Source organism: Palaemon carinicauda, chromosome 40 (assembly GCF_036898095.1).
Source record: "Palaemon carinicauda isolate YSFRI2023 chromosome 40, ASM3689809v2, whole genome shotgun sequence".
Classification (NCBI taxonomy): Eukaryota; Metazoa; Arthropoda; class Malacostraca; order Decapoda; family Palaemonidae; genus Palaemon; species Palaemon carinicauda.
In genome coordinates, this window is record NC_090764.1 from 34,700,032 (window position 1) to 34,722,994 (window position 22,963).

Consider the following 22,963-nt stretch of genomic DNA (forward strand, 5'->3'; position numbering starts at 1 on the left):
GTGATGTTAATTAAGGGATTATGTAATATGTTACACGAAGCTACAGCTTGATAAAGCTTTATATGCACTAATTGATAAATTTGGATTTGTATATTATATTTTTAATAAACTTATATTTTTTTTAAGCCATTCATATAAATCTTTTAATTTTTTATATAACTGTAACCCTTTTGAACCTGGCCAGAATTTACTATCAAAACCAGTTAAATCATAGATATAAAAGAACTAAGGTTAAGAGCATTTAAGATAAAAATATAATAAAGAGTATGACCTGCTGTTGAAATGACTCAAGTGCCAAAATATCCATTTTCAACACCTGAGATATCTCCTTGCTCAGGTTTGCCTCCCAACAATCCAGTGCGTCCGTGAATAGAAACACCTCCCGAGAAGAGCACTCTAAGGGAGCTTCTTTCAGTTATATTCACCCTTTATCCACTATAATAGTTCCTCTTACACTTCTCTGTCTACTGGAACCAGATGCTGAGGCGAATCAGTGGCAGCTGGCCAGTGTGCCTTCAGGCCTCATTGGAAGGACTGTTGATGGAGCCGCCCGTGAGGAGGAGCCTATTCAGGGATGAGACGCATCAGTAACTTAGACAATGTCTTGCTGGAGGAAGTGTTTGATGAGAAAGTTGTGCTACTTTCCTTTGCTACTTTCCCGAGTTTGCTGATGCAACACTGTAGACAAGAATTTCTCTCCTTTATATGTAATAGCATATTTATACACTCCAGCCTCTGCTTGGCTTCAAGACTGGACTTCTGGGAGTCATGATATTCAAATAATGGTTAAATGTAAGAAGTCGTTTCTTTACTGGAGAAGCTATCCTCGAGGAGGACAGCATCCAACAGTTATCGAGATATCTTGAAACACAGTTGCACTTACCATGTGCCCAGGGTAACAAACACGAAGACTCGGGTGAATATCAGGGGGACAGTCAAAAGTACAAAGCACAGTTCTTTGAAAGATTTCCTTCCCTTCTCATGGATGAAGCTGAAGACCTTCCTACAAAACCAATGGACCTTTATATGTTGGGCAAAGTATTTGGTCGCATTTCAGAGATAAAACATCAAGAGTATCCAAGCGAGGGGAGGAGAAGAGCCAATGAATGGGATAAGGTACTTATCCCGTAGTACCATTATCGTGCAGTCATCGGTACCGTGTCGCTCACCTGGCATCCCACCACTCGGGAAGTCTCAGCAGGAGACTGCTAGCCCTAGCATCCTCTGGCTGTTTCCTACCCTTGCCCCTTCTGGTTTGGAAGGTAGGACCATTTTATATTTGGGAAGCCTGAGCCAGTGTGGGAGCCACGCCGATCTGGGTCTTGGTACCGCTGAGGGTTTCTTAAGGGTGTATTTTTTAATGGTTCTGGAGCTGAAGCCCAAGGGATCACCCTGCGTGTTCCAGGCCCTTTAAAGGTCTCCACTTTGTGGAGGAAGGAGTCAACTTCCTGGGTTAGGAAAAGAGTATGGCACTTTTGCTGAAGTAGCATTAGAATTTTTCTATGCCCCATCCTCATCCATATCTTACAGACCAGCGTCTCTCTGAGTTTGAGTACCCAGTAGGCCCACTGGTTGGCAGACTAGTGTCAAAAAGGTAACTGCTCTGGTTTCTGACAAGACCAGATATGTGAACTTTCCCTTCTTTCTGGATCATTTAGATTCTAAGAAGTGGCAAAGTATCATACTATATCAGACCAGTGATACAACCAGGACATTGCATTTCAGGCTAGCCATGCAGGTGGTTTCAATGGCAGCCAAATCGGATGAAAAGATTATTATGCTCTAGTTCCCAGTCACCAAGCCTAGATACCCAGGGCCAGTGTTGTGATGCCAATATTAATTGGTAGGGGAGAAGGGCTCGATCCCTCAGTAAAATAGAACCTCCTCTGACAGGAGGGGGCTGGAGGTAAGATCCTGTATAACCTACTTGCTTTTAAGAGTTATGAAGTCCAGAGATCTGTTCATCCACATTTTCGATAGCCTCTTCGGCAAGTTCTGAGGGGAGCTCAAAGATGGCTTTGATCCTTGAGAGCCACCAAATGCCTTTCATGAAGGTCTTCCTTGTGATATATCCTTCAAAACCCTCAGGTAGCATTTGTCAATGATTCCCCTTACCTAGCTCGTCATTACAATAAGATTTAAAGGACACATCTAACATTAAAAACAGGCAACGTATATTGTTCTGCCTAGGGAACATGGTAACGAGAAGATTTCCCTTCTGCTGCCAAATTATAAAAAAAAACTCCAGTTTCAAAACTATTGTTATAATGGTTACAGCTGTTCGCCATGGGCAAACTGTGTGTCTAAATTGATGACCCACATCAGTCACTCACAATGACATTCTAAGACGCCTCCCTAATACCCCGAGGTGCCATTCGGCTTCAGCGAGGTTTGTTAGAAATAGGCTAGATAACTTAAAAATCATCATTCGATGCTCTACAACAAGTCTCACCTCACGCAACATATACAGACAGTCCTTAAGGTATGAACATCAGATTTGCGAATACAAACTACAACAAGTCAAAAATATTTCCAAACTCCGTTATTATAATTTTGAAATTCGCACCACTTCAGACTGGATCCCAATATCACTGACACCACCCAGGGCATGACAGGACTAACCTGCTTTACTCAAAATCTAGAGTTTGTTATTGTGATGGCCGTATCTGTTTGTGTGTATAACCTACATGGTTTTTTAGGGGGGTCATTTCCATAAATAACAGTAACATTATCTATGACTGATAAGCAAATTATTAGTGGTAGTGCAATGAAGCACAAGATAAGTGGCAATAATGGTAGTAGTGTGAAAAAATGATAAGCCATTTCAGTGGAAATGAAAGTAACAATCATCAAGAAACCAGATAGCAGGGAAAAGATGGCATACTGTATAGTGCACGTGCATATCAGGTAAATCGTTCAACAACTGGCATGATTTTTAAGACAACAATGAATTACCTGATGACGGCGAATCATCCAAAGTGTTGGCTAACTCATCAACCTTCATCATCTCTCCATCACAAATAAAAAATGGTTTAAAAATGTCTAGTTACAGTATTTAATTTTTTTATTTAATATTTCCAGTAAAAAAAAAAAAAGAGAGAGAGAGAGAGAGAGAGAGAGAGAGAGAGAGAGAGAGAGAGAGAGAGAGAGAGAGAGAGAGAGAGAGTGTGTGTGTGTGTGTGTCGCGCCTCAGCTGATCGGCATATTCCGTCAGTCATGACGATTTAACCAAAACAACAATGGTAACTTCCTTTGGTCCAGCAAATAAAATTATAATTTGCATTTTATCTAACACTACTCAAACATTCATGAACTAAATAAATACAGTTAAGTTTCTAGCATAGAATTCAGCAACTAAACTATAAAATAACCTCTATTTATTTAAGGTATAATGTAAACAAAAACGGTAGTACTGTATCTACAGAAACTTAGTTCGTGTGTATGGCCATTTGTAAGTTTCTCTTTTGATAACATATTACAGTATCACATTCAGTAATGTTAGGTGATAAAGTCAAAACGTCATTTGTAATAACATATTGATTTTCTATTAAAGGGGACTATTTGTTGACCTCTGAAAACTATAGGCATTTGAGTTAGGCTTCATGTATGGTAGGCCAAAATTTAACTATATGGGTACTTGTATGATAACGACATAAGAACAATTCAAGCTACGAATGGCCTCTCGGTTCCCATTGTGTTCGTTGGTTGAGGACTGTCTGAACTGGGAATCCTCACCTACAAAACAATAAGCATAGAGTTGTGCTCGTCTGAACTGGAAGGTGAGCCAAGCCTGTCGATTGCTCTCGCTTATTCGAGTGGATCGCAATATCAGTAAGCACATGCAAAGGAGGGTGATGGAAAGAGGTCAGAAGTTTAGGTACCAGAAGAAGAAAGACTAGTACCCATAGATTTCCTAGACTTTGAGGATGACCTCAAAGGCAAATGGAAAGATTCTGTTTTCCTGACCATACTCCACCCCTTGCACTGACACACACACACTTATACATGTTGCAAGGGGAAGACTATCAGTTGTTATGCCCCCTGAAAGAGGCACACAGAATGAGCATCCATGCAATTTCTCCTCGCAAAGATATCACACTTACATCCAGCAACCCCAAGCATGGTTTTTTCCATCACAAAACACACTTTCACTTTGTAATGAGAAAGAGGAAAACTTTTTAAACAGCCGAGACGGGGCCACAAATGCATACGTGTGTACAACCCAGTGGCGAAAGTCAAAGTGGCATTTTGGTGTGCTGGCAAGGGCACTGGGCTACCTTGCTACAGCCAGTAACAATTAACACTTCATTTAAAATCTTAAGAGCAAAGTTCCAAACATGCTTAAATCATACTCTCATTAAAGGACAAGCATTTATATTCATGTAGGAACAATAACATTTCATATGTACTGTAGTTGCAATAGTGAAATTCTAGTTTTTCCCAATCTCATGCAAGAACTGTCTATCAGCCCTTTTTTAGTCATGATGAAAAAAATCCATGTGTTTTCAAACCAATTCAATATTCTGGACAGTTGTACCATGAACCATAACATGTGACCAGAAACATTGTTGAATTTGATTGACTGAATTTGGGTCTTACAGACCACCACTACGACAATGAAAGTCGTTCAGCAACAATGTTCAAGCGGTAAAAACCTCAGTAGTTACCTAGGAGGGAGCACATTGGCTTCAAACTCTTCATAAAACTAAAAATAGCCTAGGTACCCAATCATTTCATTCTCCCTGTACAGTCTGTAACCAGAAAGTGTATCTCTATAATCTTGAATTTATAGATTTTAGTTGCTTAGTGACCATCAGATTCTGCACCATTAAAATATTTTTTAAAAGAACTACATACTTCAAAATCATGATTCCTTTCTTTTACAGGCATAATAAAAGAATCAAGGATGGTACAGCCTATTTAGATACAATAATAAGAAATTCAGTTAAATACTTCAAACTCACCTAAAGTGATATTGGTTCCAAAAGGTTATAAGCCTGGTTTCTTCCTTGTTCTTTACGGTACTTCTCTCGACTTGTTTCTTGTGAACACCTGTTCTGTAGACAACAAAGAGTCTGGTTTGATCTTGGTTTATAGCAGGTCTCGCCATATACTTATGCCTTTCCATTGGGTTTCTACTGAGCAGCTGCAGTGCTTATCACATGGACAACTTGTTTAATCCTCACACTATTTTCACTAGAATTTATATATTAGTCATTTTCTTTATACTGTTTGGCTTTCTTTCTTCTATCTAGTCATCACTGATTCTTCAAAATTCACTACTTTCATGTCCCTTCCTCTTACGGCTAACTTGGTCCAGACTTTTCTTGTATTCAGAGTTGTCTTGATGATCTTAGCAGAAATGTTAACTTTAATTTTCACAGTTTCTTCTTTTGTCTTTTGTCCTCTTCTGTTCTTGTCTCGAGCCATTCCTTAACTCGGGTAGTGCTAAATAATTTCTAATAAAATGTTCAATCTGAATCTTTTGAGAAAACCAACATCTACCTAAAATATTGCATAAAATTTATTTACAAGAAAAAAAATATATATTTTTACAAAGAATTAGATTATTGAACTAAATTCAACTGCACTAGTATGTATTATCTTACATACTTCACCACCTTTGACAAAGCCAAGAAAGCAAGTGGTATTTAGTTTAAAATTCTTACCGTTCATTCCGCAGGCAACAGATCTGATTTTGGGAGTGGCAGAAAGATAGAATCGTTACTCGGCATTATTTGACATGACGGCTCACAGAAATCAGACCTAAGAAAAAGATAATTTCATCACTTATTTTAAACTACAGTCTCTCTATTGATAACAGGGAAATTAGACATGGTTCAGAACTTGAAGGCCAATATTCGACAAAAAATAGAAAATTAAGCGAGTTCATTTTTGGAGATATCATATTTAATGGTCAAGATTGAGGAATTTACAGTCTATTGAAAAAGAGGCAAGCTTCTTAGGTGTAAAGTACTTGTGTAAAGCTACAAAGGCATAAAAGTCATTAGGAAGGGGTGTTATCTCAAAAGAGTACTTTAATTTGAGAATTACTTCAAATATTTTGCAAAGCCACCATAACCATTTGCCATCTGGCTCAAATTTGCGCACGCACGCACGCACGCACACACGCACACACACACGCACACACACACGCACACACACACACACACACACACACACACCACACACACAGAGAGAGAGAGAGAGAGAGAGAGAGAGAGAGAGAGAGAGAGAGAGAGAGAGAGAGAGAGAGAGAGAGAGAGAGAGAGAGAGAGAGAGAGAGAGAGAGAGAGAGAGACTAATAAGCTCAACTTAAGGAGCTATTTTATACTTTTCATTAATTCCAAGATGTGTTACTTTCCAGCTAACATAAAACAATGTGACAGCTCTCAATAAAGTTGGTTATAGTCAAGGGCACCTTACAACAACCTTTAATTTCCCTTAAATAGACCGTGTCATTAGAGCCTATCTGTATATGGTTACCCATAGAGAAAATCTACCTCCAAATAGTAAATAAGTTCCAATAACAAATATAAATGTTATTCTATTGTATATATCTTTATTTTGAATGGATTCACATACAATATGAGCTATGAATCTTAAATATTAGATAAAGAAAAAATAAATTTTTACCAGTACTGTTTTTAAATTAAAATTGTTTATTTCCTTATTAAATAAGGATAACAGACTAGCTATATTTTTTATTACAACTTGTAATCTCATCAAGTAACATATCTAATTTATACCTGAACAATGTGTGTTTAGTAAACTTTTAAGGCATTTCATTAGTTTTATAATATAATGATTTCAGTTCTTATTGACCTTCACACTTTCGAGACGAATAGAATACTTCTAGCCATAAAGCAAGTTACAACATTATTAGAAAACCTCAAAGAAAAAATTTTATACTTTATTGCAGCATAATATAACATAATTAAGATATGAAATATTAAGTTTCCTAAAAACTGGGTACTGACAAACTCACTAACTAAGAGGGCACATTTAGCTGCAATCTGACTTACCTTACGGCTTTCAGTGGGACCCTGTTGTAGGGGTTCCAGGAAGTCCACTTGTGCAGACAGGAGGGAAGGGCTCCAGAATTGTTGATTGCGATTTCCCGAATGTAGTATCCAGATACTGTACCTGGAAAAGTTCAAAATTCAATCTTTCCCTGAAGCTGGATAAAACACATTTCTTTCTGACAATTCAGACTTAGGACAATTACCCATCTGGACAAGTTATTTAACACCAATAAACAAAAAATTTTAATCTTATTAGAATAAACAAAATCTTGCAAAGGTCTGTTTACATTTAACAACTTGGTATTTTCTGGGTCGACCTGTGACGGCCGGTGAAAAGTCCTTCTTTCTACCTTTTCTGATATAAATCTTCCAAATATACCAGAGAAAAATAAAAGCATGGAATGCAGAGGTTGCTACCCTCACGCGAGCACCTCGTTAGTGTCGTGTATACATCATGGGCGTGTGAAAACCACTATTCACAGGCTGTCTTCCAATTAGATAACTCCTTCATCAAAGGGAAGGGCCGTAACAAAGACCCCAGAAACCACACTTGTACCACGCCACCCCCACCTACACGAACACCCTCCAGGTCATCCTTCTGTTTTAGACTTGCCCGCAAAGTCGTAATTGTTTTGTTCAGTGTTTTTCGCAAGTGATTGTCGTTAATTCAACATGACTGACGTTGCTACTTCACCTTTACCAATGTTAAGTACCATAGTTTGTTTTGACAGTTTATTTCAGTACCGGGCATTTGTTCTTTTTCCAGTATTGTGGATTTTAGTTTGGGAAGCGGTTGGCCTGCCTCGGTATCGGCAACCATTTTGGTTTTGTTCGATTCGGTAGTTTTTCAAGTTAATATTGCCCATCTGGTACTCTGTCATCTAGGTTATATCACTTACGTTTTATGACCAATATTTTTATCATTATTTATTATTGGTTTTTACTATGGTATTTATTTGCTAGCAAGTCCAATTTGGACCTACGAAGAATATCGATCTGGTCTGTGTTATAGTTTATGTACACGCCTCAGGAAGGTGCTCGTTTTAGACTATATCTTTATGTTTATTTGTTACGTTGTCGTTATTCTTCGTTCTCGGTTATTACAATTTTATCATTATTCTTATCATATTATTGTGTGATTTTGGTTCTTTATTATGTAACCTTGAGAACATGAGCATAGAGTGCTCGTTTTTCTGTTACTACAGTTACGAGTTACCCCTTCCCTCGTTTTCTTTATTAAGCTCAAGTAAGGGAGTGGATTTCCCGTTTTCCGTTTTATACGATCACGAGTTATTCCTGCCTCCTCTTAATCTCCAGGTTGATGATATTACGTTTAATGAATTCACGTTTTATTGATGTGGTTACTGTTAATATAGCTAGCACTATTAATAGGTTCCGTTAGTGTATGAGTCATCATTTGGGATCACTTTATGCCGACACCCTTAGCTCCGCCTTGAGTTATACTCCGCTATAATGGATACTCATTGGGTGAGAACCAGTTAGATATTTGGAATGTAACAGTGAAATCCGGCACTCAGACTCCGGCTGCGGCCTTTTGCACACGAACCTTTGTCATGATTGATCACAATTACATTATTACGGTCCCTTTATTCATCGAATCTCCGGCTTCACTGGAGTTAACACAGACGTGCAGCATTGAGGTTAATATCTTACCGCTGAGGTTCACGATTTCACGATGACGGACCTTTGTCACCGGATCTCCGGTACAAACAGAGATCAATCAGACGATCAGAACCAGGGTACGAACCCTTTTTCATGAATAATCACAATTTCATTATTACGGTCCTTTTTCATCTCCGGCTTAACCGGATATCACACAGACGATCAGCATTGAGGTTAATATTATCTTACCTCTGATGTTCACGTTTTCACTATGCGGACCTTTGTCACCGGATCTCCGGTGGCAACAGAGATCACTCAGACGTTCAGAACCGGGGTTAACATTATTTTACCGATGAGGTTTATAGTTACATGTTAGGTGGTTACTGGATATTAGTATTCTATTGATTCATCTGTTCACTGACCAGAGACTCAAGCAACAGTAAATAGCCTCTCATGGCATGGTTGGTTTCGACCTGGCTTTTCATTAGAAGGGGCTAGCGTTCGATCCCAAGTACTGAGTAGAAATTTATTTCTATTTGAACACGATGTTGTATGGATATTTATCCATATATATACATATTTATAATTAAATATATGCATAAATATAGACATTATTATTAATTTAGATATTTGGTTGATCCCAGCCTGTGAATAGGATCACTAACCAGAGTTTCAAGGAACATCCAGACTTATGTCTCCTTTGTTTTACAGAAGGTCCGCCTACATGGTATGGTTCCCGGAGTCAGGCACGCTCTGCTACGAGCTGTCCTCCCTACTCCTGACCGATGATGTAAGTTGGTTCTAATTTGTTTCTTTTTGGTATCCTTTGGCGATGATTTAATTTGATCTGGATTTATGTATACAATGCTTATCTCCTCTCCTTCATCACTAATCCCCTCACTTCTTTCAGGATGATGATGAATCTCTCCGGCCTGCAAGAGCGGCTCTCCGCCCTTGGGTATCGAGGTTTGGAAGGAATGCTCCATCTGGTGGACCCTATCTCCTCGGAGTGTCCTCTCTAGGGTTGGACATCGACCTCATGGACGGGCAGGTAGGTGGTGATGAGTTTTGAGCCTTCAGCTTTGCCATTATCTGCGTCACCGACCTAGGACCCTCAAAGGATCCTGATGTTCATATTACCTTGCATAAAACCGGGACTGTTAAAAGCCAGGGGTAGGGTTAAAGAGCAGATAAAACACATTCTAGGGCAAGCCAAGGGGCTATGACGGAGCTCAAAGATATGGTGGTGAGTCGGATCCGTTCAGGAACTCGGAGGTCTCCCCCTACAGCCCCAGGCGTATCGAACTAACCTCCTTCGATAAAAACAACACATAGAAATTTGCCTTACATGTCCCGTATATAGATGGTACCATAATTCTGGATGGCATAGACGTCCGCCCTCTGGAGGACCTAGAATTTACTCTCGGGGACTATATTCCCATTCAACGGATTCGTTCGATTGAAAGAGCATGCCTTGGTTAGGTTACACAAGGTACCGAAGGTAACGGTAATATTTCCTAAAGAGCAGGCCCAATCTGTCTGGACCAGGATGTTGTCGGTCTGGGGGTACACTACTTCCAAGCTCACCCCACACAATGGGGACTACGCCATATCTACAACTGCTCTCATTATTACCTTGCCTATTACGGATAAATTGACAGGTCTTCCTATTCAAGCTGACAAAGAAGGTTCGGCCATGCCGGCTCTTAAAGAGACGGACCCCACCTCGGGGAGCCCCTAGCCTCGATTTATCCCACTGAGACTTTGTTTCAGATATTCACGAAGAACCAATCTCTGTCCTTCCAATTCGACCTACACGCTTTGTGGTCTGCTCGGGTTAGTTGTAGGATATACGTTCTGTCTGAGGCCTCTATCAGACAGGAACCGAGCAGGCTGATAGTTTCCTCCTGATAGGGTAAAACCCTCTTCCCTCAGGAGGAGGTGAACAAGGTTCTACAAAGACGATACGAGAGCAAACCAAAATTCAAAATTGCAGGAAAGGCAGGGCCTCACTGCCAAAAAGAAGGTCGAAGACCAAAAGCAAGCTTTCTTCAAGAAGAAGCAGAGAGTTACCCTCTACAAAACGAACCGGGGTCACTGCCATCAATAGTCAGTTACCCACTCGTCACCACAGTCTTCCTCTGATTCGACGACTATGCATCCGAATCCCCCTCATCAGGTGGGCTACCTCACAAATTCCCCAGGTACACAGCCCAACCCCATTTGGATGTCCTCGCCTGCATACAGCCCTAGCTCCAAACCCTCAGGTTCCTTTCGTGGACACCAGAGAGGAAGCTACGGGAGTAGAAGACAGTTCCGCCATCGAGGCGGACCTAGGAAAAAGGGGGCTCGGGGAAAGAAAAAACCTAGATTCACTCCCTCACAACGAGGTGGTCCCGGTAGGGGAGAGGCTTTTCCACTTTCAAGACCATTGGACCTTCGGTCCGTGGGCTCATAGCATAATCTCTAAAGGTTTGAGGTGGAAATGGCCACAAGGTCCTCCTCCTCCACCAGAGACCTTCTCCCAGAAATCCACTCCCATCCTGAAAGAGTACACCACAGAGTTACTCAAGAAGCAATCAATCAAACGGGACCGATCACCGAAGTTCCAAGGCCGCCTGTTCACAATTCCAAAGAAAGGCTTGTCGGCATTGAGAGTGGACCAGGACTTGTCAAAGCTAAACTCTTACATTCTCTGCGACAAGTTCCGGATGTTGACTATCTCTCAGGTACGGACCTTACTTCCCCGTGGGGCCGTCACCACCTCTGTCGATCTTATCGACGACTATTATCATGTGCCTATAGCGCGAAACTTCTCTTCTTATCTGGGTTTCCGCCTAGGCAGGAAAGCCTTTGCGCTCAAGACATGCCCTTCGGCCTCAACATTGATCCCAGGATATTCACGACACTGGGAGAGAGAGTGTTAGAACAACTCGGGAACCAAGAGATACAGATCATTGCTTATCTGGACGGTTGGCTCATTTGGGCCCGGTCGGCCATAGAAGGCAACAGAGCTACGAAGGAAGTACTTCGATTTCTCGACAACCTGTGATTTCGGGTCAATCTCCAAAAGTCTCGCCTGCAACCATCAGGCCACTTAGAATGGTTAGACATTCAGTGGGACCTTTCGAAGCACACGTTGTCTCTCCCTTTCCAAAAAGGTAAGAGGAATAGCTTCCAAGATCAAGAATTTTCTCAAACACAAACAGGTGTCCAGAAGAACCTTAGAAAGTATCATCGGCCTTCTCCAATTCACTTCAATAACAGGTCTCCTATTAAAAGCCAAACTCAAAGACATCAATCGAGTTTGGAGAAAGAGAGCTACAGTACCTTTAAGAGACAAGGTCTCGAAGATCCCGTCTTGAAAATGAGACTACGCCCATGGTCCGAACCTTAGAACCTCTCCAAATCGGTTCCTCTACAATTTCCACCTCCACAAGTGACATTCCATACAGCCGCGCCTCTAAGTGGATGGGGGGATTATTCCGAACATCAGATGTTTTAGGGCTCTTGGTCACCCGCCATGAAACAGTCCCATATCAATGTTCTCGAAGCCATGGCAGTGCTCTTGACCCTGAAGAGACTCTCTCCTCCGAGGTCGAGCCACATCAGAGTAGTGTCAGACAGCACAGACGTAATACACTGCGTCAACAGGGGAGGATCCAAGTCACCCAACCTGAATCGGATCCTGGTCACTATCTTCGCCTGGCCAACAGAAAAGAACTGGTTCCTGTCAGTAACTCACCTAGCGGGAGTCCAGAATGTGAGAGCGGACTCACTAGCCAGGACGAAACCACTGGAGTCAGAATGGTCTCTAGACATAGGTTCATTCCGGTGGATACTCAGGAACCATCAGAAGAAGGTTTACCTATTTCCCCCAGTGAATCTTCTAATGAGACTTTTACACAAACTACGCTCCTTCCGGGGGGCAGTGGCTTTAGTACCACCTCACTGGCCAAGAACAGTTGGTTTCCTCTCCTCCTCGAGTTGAAACTCCGTCCCTTCCGGATCCCGTTCCTCAAACTGACCCAAGTAATCCAAACTCACTGTGTCAGATTACTCAAGGATAGCCAAACCTCTAACTTTGTGGACTACAGGAAGTTTGCAGCTCGTAGAGACGCGAACATTGAACCGGAAAACGATCTCTTCTTCGAATCAGACAAAAGGGACTCAACAATTCGCCAATATGATTCGGCCGTTAACAACTAGCAGATTCCCTAAGAGTTCAGACCATACTCGTATGTCTTCGAATATAGCCATCTCTTTCTTAAGGTTCCTATTTGACAAAGGCCTAACAGTTAGCACTTTAACCACCATCAAGTCAGATTTGAAGATCTTCCTTGTTGGGTTTAACATTAACCTAGCTGATTCCTATTTCTCATCTATTCCAAAAACATGTGCTAGGCTTTGACCTTCGGTTCGGCCACAAAAGGACTCTGGTCTCTGAACGGTGTCCTCAAAACTTGCGCCGGACACGGACAATGAATCCTGCTCTTATATCACTCTTCTTAGGAAGACTTTATTTCTAACGGCTTTGGCCTCAGGTGATGGAATATCAGAACTAGCAGCTCTCTCACGAACCCGGAAAACCTAGTTTTCCTCCCTTCAGCCAAAGTACTCCTTTCTCCAGACAATGCTTTCCTAGCTAAAAAATGAGGATCCGCAAAATAGGTGCTCCCCTCGGAAGATTATTCTTCTTCCCCAGGATCTTTTCTGTGTCCAGTCACTACTCTCAAGGCCTTTTTAGCTAGAACTGCCACCCGCTCGTCTGGCCCCTTGGTTATCAGGGAACAAGGAGGTACTATTTCCATTCACAGTATCAGGCAACAAATCCTCTACTTCTTTAAACATACTAATCCGGAATCATTTCCCCAGGCTCATGATATACGGACAGTAGATACCTCCATTAATTACTTCCAGAACACGGACTTTGATGATTTTTGAAAAATATGATATTTTGATTATAAAATAAATTTTTGAATATACTTACCCGGTGAATATATAATAGCTGACGTCTCCGACGGCTCGACAGATTCCAAAAACTCGCGAACGATCGCCGTGAAGGTTGCGGGTGTGACCACCAGCGCCGACTATCGGCCAGATACCGCTTATACTTGTAAACATCTCCAGTTCTTCTCAGTCCCCTAGGTCTCTATCGGGGAAGGAAGGGAGGGCCTTTAATTTATATATTCACTGGGTAAGTATATTAAAAAATTTATTTTATAATCAAAATATCATTTTTAAATATTAAACTTAGCCGGTGAATATATAATAGCTGATTCACACCCATGGTGGTGGGTAAAGACCAGTATTAATACAATAAAGGCGTATATGCTCAAGAGTTTTTGACAATTATTCAAAAAACAGACTTAAGTATAGGTACCTGGTAAGGAAGCAGACTCTGATTATTACTCTGTCTCATTAGTCCGCTATCCTCATGAAGCCCAGCGATCCTCTTAGGATGCCGAAAGACTCCCAGGATCTGCTATAACCAGGGTGAACACCCCTATAACAGGACCTCATCAATACCCTTAATCTGGGCGCTCTCAAGAAACAATATTTTGACCACCCGCCAAATCAAAAAGATTGCGAAAGACTTCTTAGTCTCCCGTACAACCCAAAATAAGATTAAAAATTTCAAGAGTAGATTAAAAGGATATTGGGATTAAGGGAATGTAGTGGTAGAGCCTTCACCCACTACTGCACTCGCTGCTACGAATGGTCCCAGTGTGTAGCAGTCCTCATAAAGAGTCTGGACATCTTTTCAAGTAATATAAAGCGAAAACCGACTTGCCTCTCCAAAAGGTCGCGTCCATAATACTTTTAATGGGTCTATTTTGCTTAAACGCTACAGAAGTTGCTATCGCTCTAACTTCATGAGCCTTGACTTTAAGTAAATTATGATCCTTCTCACTTAATTGAGAGTGTGCCTCCCGAATCAAAAGTCTAATAAAATAAGACCACGCATTCTTAGAAATGGGCAAAGAGGGCTTTTTAACAGAGCACCATAAAGCCTCTGAACAACCTCGTCGCGGTTTAGTTCTGGATAAACAAAAATTAAGAGCTCTAACGGGGCACAGCACTCTTTCAACTTCATTCCCCACAATCTCAGAAAGACTGGGGATTTCAAATGATTTAGGCCAAGGACGAGACAGAAGTTCATTCTTGGCCAAAAAAACCAAGTTGAAGAGCGCATACTGCTTTATTAGCGGAGAAACCGATGTTCTTGCTAAAAGCATGTATCTCACTAACCCTTTTAGCCGAAGCCAAGCTCACCAAAAAAAAGTGTCTTGAGGGTAAGATCCTTCAGGGAGGCTGAATTTAATGGTTCAAACCTGTCTGACATAAGGAACTGTAGGACCACGTCCAAGTTCCAAGCAGGAGTCGAAATATGACGCTCCTTGGAGGTCTCGAAAGACTCAAGCAGGTCTTGGAGATCTTTGTTATTAGAAAGATCCAAACCCGTATGCCTGAAAACAGAAGCTAACATGCTTCTGTAGCCTTTAATGGTGGATGCAGAGAGGGAGCGACCGTTTCTCAGATAAGGCAGAAAATTCACAATCTGCGCTACAGAGGCACTTGGAAGAGGAAATAGAGGAGGACTTGCACCAGTCTCTAAATACCTCCCATTTCGACTGATAGATCCTGATGGTAGAGGATCTTCTAGCCCTCGTGATCGCTCTAGCTGCCTCCTTCGAAAACCCTCGAGCTCAAGAGTGTCTTTCGATAGTCTGAAGGCAGTTAGACGAAGCGTGGGGAGGCTTTGATAAAATCTCTTTACGTGAGGCTGTCGCAAGAGATCCATCCGTAACGGCAGACTTCTTGGAACGTCTACCAGCCATAGAAGTACCTCTGTGAACCACTCTCTCGCGGGCCAGAGTGGAGCAACCAATGTCAACCTGGTCCCTTCGTGAGAGGTGAACTTCTGCAGCACCTTGTTTAGGATCTTGAAAGGTGGAAAGGCATAAACGTCCAGGTGAGACCAGTCCAGCAGGAAAGCGTCTATGTGGGCTGCCTCTGGATCTGGAACTGGAAAGCAGTAAGTCGAGAGCCTCTTTGTCAGAGAAGTCGCAAAAAGATCTATGGTGGGTTGACCCCATGTCATCCATAGCTTCTCGCACATAGTCTTATGCAACGTCCACTCCATGGAGATGACTTGTCCTCTTCTGCTGAGGCAGTCCGCCAAGACATTCATTTTTCCTTGCACAAATCTCGCCAAAGGAGAGATGTTACTTGCCTTAAATGGAGTTCCTTCTGATCCGTGGATCAAAGACCCGAGCATTCCAGACTGTCCAGTGGAGCTCCCTAACCCAAATCCGATGCATCTGAATACAACACATGGTTTGGGTTCTTGATCGCAAGAGAAAGACCTTCTCGAAGTCAGATGTTGCTGTCCCACCAAGTCAGACATGTCTAGACTGAGTTGGAGATTGGGAAAGAGATACTCTCTAAGCCCTTCTCCTTGTTCCAATGGTTTAGGTGAAATTGGAGAGGGCATAGGTTGAGTCTCCCCAGAGAGATAAACTACTCCAGCGATGAAAGAGTTCCCACGAGGCTAGTTCAAACTCTTACAGAGCAACTGTTTTTCTCTTGCAAGTGAAGGACTTTTAACAGAGCTTGATCCATTCTTGTGGGAGACGAAAAGGCCCGAAAAATCAGACACTGTATCTCCATTCCCAAATAAAGAATAGTCTGGGATGGGGTACTGTAAGTTACGACTTCTCTACGTTCACTATGAGACCTAGCTCCTTGGTTAGGTCTAATGTCCATTAGAGGCTCTCCAGACAGCGATATAATGACGACGCCCTGATTAGCCAGTCGTCAAAATAAAGGGAGGCTCTGAATCCTCAAAAAATGTAGAAAGCTTGCTACATTTTGCAAGGGCCTTGTAAAAACAAGAGGAGCAGGAATGAGGCCGAAGTACAGTGCTCGACATTGGTACATTACTTTCCCGTCCACTAACCTCAGATGTTGTTGAAAGTTTGGATGAATCGGGATGTGGAAGTATGCATCCTGAAGGTCGAGAGAGACCATCCAGTCGCCTTCCCTTACTGCTGCCAAGACAGATTTGGTAGTCTTCATCGTGAAGTTTGTCTTGACAATGAACACATTGAGCGCACTTACATCTTAAGTACTCCTGCAGTGAACGTGGCTGCCAGATCATTGGAGCCATCCCTGATAGCCTTGTTCCTGCAGTGAACGTGGCTGTCACATCATTGGAGCCATCCCTGATAGCCTTGTTCATGCATGACATAATTGTACAGCAATACATTGACAGCTGGAGAGACCTTCTTACTTGAGGCTCCCAGGGACCAATCTAACAAATAAAAACTTCAAACGCTCGAAAAACTCCTAACAGGAGATGGTCTAGCTCTGAAGCCGACCATAAAATCTTGGAGCGTCTCATGGCCAGGCGACGGGGAGAGTCTATGAGGCTTGAGAAGTCTCCCTGGGCAGAGGCAGGAACTCCCAAGCCGAGAACTTCTCCCGTGTCATACCAGACGCTCGCTCTAGAAGCCAGTTTAAAAGGAGGGAAAGCAAAGGCTGTCTCCCCCAAACTCCTCCTGGTGATCAACCAGTCGCCTAGCAAACGTAAAGCTCTCTTAGAAGAGCGAGAGAGCACTAGCTTAGAAAACGACGGCTTCGAAGTAGCTAGGCCTAGCGTAAACTCTGACGAAGGCGAACGAGGAGCAGCAGTTACAAAATGGTCCGGAAAAAGATCCTTAAAAATCAGCATGATTTTTTTAAAGTCCATAGAGGGCTGAGCAGCTTTAGGCTCCTCTCCGTCTGACAAAGTCCCCAAAGGAATATCAGTAGGAGGAGGATCAGCAACTTCCTCATCTGAAGGAACCTCGTCCGACAATTGCCAAGTCTCATGAAAAGGAGAGACCTGCCGCGGCGGCAACGCTTGACAGGCAATGTCAACAAGCAAAGGAGCAGCAGTAGCAGTAGAGGAAGCGACGTCACGCCGCTGCTGAAAGGACTGAAATCCTTGTGACTGACCAACAACAACAACTGAAGTTGATTGACGCTCGACGTCACGTCGGAACTGCCTTGACTGCATAGACTGAGCAGGCAAAACAACCTTCGACTGCGGTGATTGACGCTCAACGTCAAGTCGAGGCAACTGAGCCGGTCGGCGAACGTCAGGTCGGGGCTGCGGCGGCAGCGGCTGAACGTCAACACGAGACTGCGGCAGCGGCTGAAGGTCAACACGAGACTGCGGCAGCGGCTGAAAGTCAACACGAGACTGCAGCGAGGGAGGATCCATGTCACGTGACTGACGTGAAAAACTACTGACATCACGTTTCAAAGTACAAGAAACGTCAGCACTAACGTCAAACGGACGAGTAAATGCTCGTTTGGGCGGCTGACGGCCAGAGTCTCGTTTAGCGTAACGGCGACTCGAAAGCGAAGGTTCATCGTGAACCTGCTCAACGTCATACTTCTCCATAAGGGAGGCAAGCTTAGTCTGCATGTCCTGCAGGACAACCCATTTAGGATCAACGGGAGTCGGAACGGGCCGAGACGACGGTAACGTCTGTGTTGGCAAAACATTGCCTTTACCGCGACCCTCGGACCCCGTGTTACGCTTGCGTTTAATAGGCGAACAGTCTTCCGACGACTGCAAAGGGTCAGAGCTGTCTCAATGGCTACAGCCAGGACGCTGGACCTGTCCTGAAGGGACTGACTTTCGCTTAAAGGGTCTAGAAACCTTGCGCCAAGGTTTCTTTTGCGAAAAGTCTTCGGATGACGAGGAGAACACAGTCTCACCCGTCTTATGGTAAGGGCGATCTTGACGAGAAACGTCCGATACCAAAGAGGGAACGTCTGCACGTTGGTTAAAGCCTCTCGTCCCTTTAAGTCCTACGACATTACTTCTCCCTGGTGCAGGGGAGCCTTAAAGAGGTCTCGGACTAGGGGAGCGACAAGCACGAACAAACGAACCCTCCGCAACACAGAACATGTTTTTTGCACTTACTTCACTGATATCGTATTTTCCAATAATTTCACATTAGGCATGAATAAAACTGATATCTACCTGAAGCACGCAATTCTCCCTTACATCAAAAGGTTATAATTGCGAAATGAGTCGTATAATGTAAGCACATTAGTACAAAATGAAACATGCAAAAATCAATAAACATATACATATATATCGAATAAAACGGAAATATATAAAGTTAAAAAGGATCAGTGACTGGGGAGGAGACTAAACACTAGTTCACTAAAGACTACGTTTTCAATCTCTCACCGTACAGTGCCTTGGGACGAGAATAAAAACTAAAAACGTTTTATCCTCTCTCCCCGTACAGAGACTTGGGACGAGAGTAAAAAACTGAATCGAGAACAACGTTACTCGCTCCCAAACTCCTTGTACAGAGACTTGGGACGAGAATAAAGATCGGATCGTTCTCTCTTTCTCTCTCTCTCCGTCTCTCTTTCTCTCTCTTGTCACACACAAGAGAATTGCCCACTCACCCTTCGTCAATAAACAGGTTATTTGACCTAAGGAAAAAACTGAAAGGACTAAGAAATTGAAAATTAACAAGTTCCTTTAAATTAGTATCTAAAACACTTCAGTTTGAAAGAAGAATGAACAAAACGTCAAAATCGATTTACTCTTTCTGCAAAGTGAAACCGTGATTCTCCCTTTCTCTATCGTAACGATAGAGCGCAAAATGCGTAGCATAAATAAACCAAACGTTAGTTCATCTTTGAAAAAAACAGCACGAAGACTATTCAAAGAATATATTTCTTAAAATATTTTCTAAAAAATATTCATTTCATAACTCTTACAGAGCAATTGATTTAAACTTAACAAAAATAAAAGTTGAATGGGCTCAACGTTGTTTAACTTCGTTTTCCAAGTTAGGACCGCCTACATCTCGGACTAGGGGAGGAATAGGTAAAGGCCGCATATAAACAAAACATAAAATTTATCTTGATGTTTAGTATACTGTAAATGGAAAGCTAATCGAAGAGGCCTAATAAAGGCGGGTGAGATATAAAATATATAGAGGAAAATCTATAAATATCAACAATAATTTATAACGTGATAAAATAATTACTAAAAGCCTTAAACACACTTCCGTACACTGAGGGAAGGGTCGGCCATCTTTACTCTATGGAAAAACCAGAGACAAAAAAAAAAGCAAGGGCAAAACACTTTTCCTCTCCTTTCAAAAGCATTTCTTTTGAAGATAGTATTGAATAATCCAACACGGCGAAAGCAATAAAACCAAAACCAAGTACTTCACCAATTCGGTAGAAAACTCGGTCATAAAGCGAGTGGAACCAACTTGTCGACAAGACCAACAGAGAAGAACTGGAGAAATTGACAAGTATATGCGGTATCTGGCCGATAGTCGGCGCTGGTGGTCACACCCGCAACCTTCACGGCGATCGCTCGCGAGTTTTTGGAATCTGTCGAGCCGTCGGAGACGTCAGCTATTATATATTCACCGGCTAAGTTTAATATTTAAAAATACGGGTTGGAAATCCCCTATGGTTGTCAAACGCCACTATCTAAAGATCTTACAGGCCCTTAAATACCCGACGATGGCAGCGGGGAGCCTTTTCCCTCCCCATTAATCTCTACTTCTTCCTTACTTCCAACTCTTCTCTTCTCCCTCCTACCCGCCACTCACACCACGTCACCACTCTCCTGGGTAGTTCGTTAGCCCTATGATATTTGCCATGTTTAATTCCTATGGTTTAACTGTTATTGTAGTTACCGTTCCTTTAATGTTTAGATATGCTTAGACATGTAAGGTTTGATGCCTTTTGCGATTTGACACTCAGTTGATTCCTTGTCGTCTCAGTTATTTAGCCTTACATTCCCTATGTCATTTGGCTAGTTGGTAATTGGACGTTTCTTACATTATTATATTATATTATTGTCGTACATGGTGATTGTATTCTCCTCATTATGTTATTACTTTATTGGGCTTAGAAGGCATTCTCTGGTATATTTTCACCGGCCGTCACAGGTCGACCCAGAAAAGGGATTTTCACGAAGGAAAAATCTATTTCTGGGGAGAGACCTGTGACGCCCGGTCAAACCCTTCCCGGTTATTTTTGTACGGACCCACCCTTTCCTTGCCAAGCCATATGTTCTTGCAGAAGGATGACCTGGAGGCTGTTCGTGTAGATGGCGGTGGCGTGGTACAAGTGTGGTTTCTGGGGTCATTGTTACGGCCCTTCCCTTTGATGAAGGAGTTATCTAATTGGAAGACAGCCTGTGAATAGTGGACTTCACACGCCCCTGATGTATACACGACACTCACGAGGTGCTCGCGCGAGGGTAGTAACCTCTGCATTCCATGCTTTTATTTTTCTCTGGTATATTTGGAAGATTTATATCAGAAAAGGTAGAAAGAAGGACTTTTCACCAGACGTCACATGTCTCTCCACAGAAATAAAAATTTTTCCTTCGTCAAAATCCCTTTTATCACTGCATAATCTTAACACAACCACATTTTGTCTTTTACACACGCATTTTACAAGTGAATCTACCTTTACTTGACATAGAAGTGAGGGGAAAGTGAAAATTAATTGTTTTTAAGAAGAATAAATTAAAAGTGCAGAACTTATAAACTTACCTCTATACCATTTTATCCATGTTGGTGTTCAAGTCTAACTCAGGTCAGATTGTTGTTTACAAATTAAAGCCATTTCGATACATCCAAATACAGTACTGTATAGTCATCTCGATACAACCCAAGATTTTATTATTTCTATTACTATTATTATTATAAAAGCCCTCCTGCAAGTCAACTTTGTATAACAAATTAATGCAAACAATTTAAAAAGAAAAACTGAATTCTTCAAATATCCACAACCTTTTCATCAGTCGCATTTGTGATATACTGTATTGACAAGATATTAGTTCCCATTGCATACAAGCTTCTTAAAATACTACAAAATTAACATAATTCATATATCTTCTTTAGAAACAGCTCAACTTAATTAAAGATTTCACAATTTTAATTTAATCAAATTCCTTACCAATGAGTGGATTAAAATTCATTGGTAATCTTTTATCCTTTACTCGATTTTAAAATTGTCATTTTAATTAGTTGCATAGTTTTGAATATCTGTTTACTACAGAATTTACGCAATAACAAGATTAATATAACTAATCTATATAAAAAAACATGAATGAAAATTTTGCTCTAGTACGTTATTATGAGGTAAGCTGTGTGAAGGATTGAACGATAAAATAAAAAAATCACACCTTTCTTTCAAAATTATTTTACAAAGAATCACTTGTATCAGTATTGATCTGTTAAAAGTCTAAGTTAAATGGCTTAATTATACTATCTGAATTTAGCACTTGAAAGAAAAAAAAGCCACAAGCGTTTAATTTTTTTTTTTTTTAAATCGAATTTTCTCGAGGGAACTTCTCAATTCTCAGACAACTTGAATTGTATTGAGGCGACTTCATGGATGTACAGAAATGACTAACTGAAATGACAGTTGATTTTGTAATGGTGCCTTCTCTGAAAAGAAAGTTAACTTATATTAATTCCTTATTGGATAAAGATTTAATACACATTTGTACATCTTCAATGGTGAAGAAATTTCACTATATAATTCCTGTAGTTCTGTAGCTGAATTAGTCAAAATTAACTTTTATATGGTAGATAATATTCTAGTTTTTAATTAGTTTTAAGCTTTAATTCCAAACCTCAAATTTATTACTGTTATTAAACAGGAAATTCTTTAACTATCTTCTTTGAAGGCAAAGAATAAGAATTGGTAGTAATGATTATTGCAGTTAAGAAAAAACTATACAAATATTAAAGTCCATATTGAGTCTATGAAACAGTTCAAAATCTGACCTAATTTATTAAAATAAATAGAATTGCCAGCATAAGCAACCCATGATTTTCCCCATAAAGCAATCTAGAAGACTTTTTTTATATCCAGTGTAACAAATCTAGCAGTGTTAATTTCAGCTGAATAATGTAATGAAGCACATATGCAGCTGCTTCAGAAATTTATAGCTTCACCCCAGTTTCACCTCGGCACAAAATATTCCAAACCCAGAACAGACACATATGGACTAAACTCACGAATACAGTACTTGCAATAAACATATTTACTTAACTATTGCAGAACTTAACATAACTAATCATCTGATAAAATCAAGACTTGGTAATTACCTTCAATTGAAAACTTATCAATACGGAAAATGAGGAAATAATTGAATTGAGTATATCACAATCAGATATGACATTTTTCTGAAAGTAGTATCCACACCTGCAAAAGTTTTATTTTCTTGGAACTGGATAAATTTGTGTGTGCTC

General features: G+C 41.3%; 1 long non-coding RNA gene across 1 annotated transcript in view; it reads right to left on the reverse strand.

Annotated features, from left to right (window-relative positions):
* The window catches only part of LOC137631623 (uncharacterized), a 63,539-nt gene that overhangs the window by 19,259 nt on the left and 21,317 nt on the right, over window positions 1-22,963 (reverse strand). Inside the window, exons 3-6 of the long non-coding RNA XR_011041934.1 lie at window positions 21,254-22,153; window positions 7,026-7,146; window positions 5,670-5,766; window positions 4,965-5,505 (exon numbers count right to left, since the gene is read on the reverse strand). This is a non-coding gene — a long non-coding RNA (uncharacterized lncRNA). The remainder of the gene's footprint in view (window positions 1-4,964; window positions 5,506-5,669; window positions 5,767-7,025; window positions 7,147-21,253; window positions 22,154-22,963) is intronic.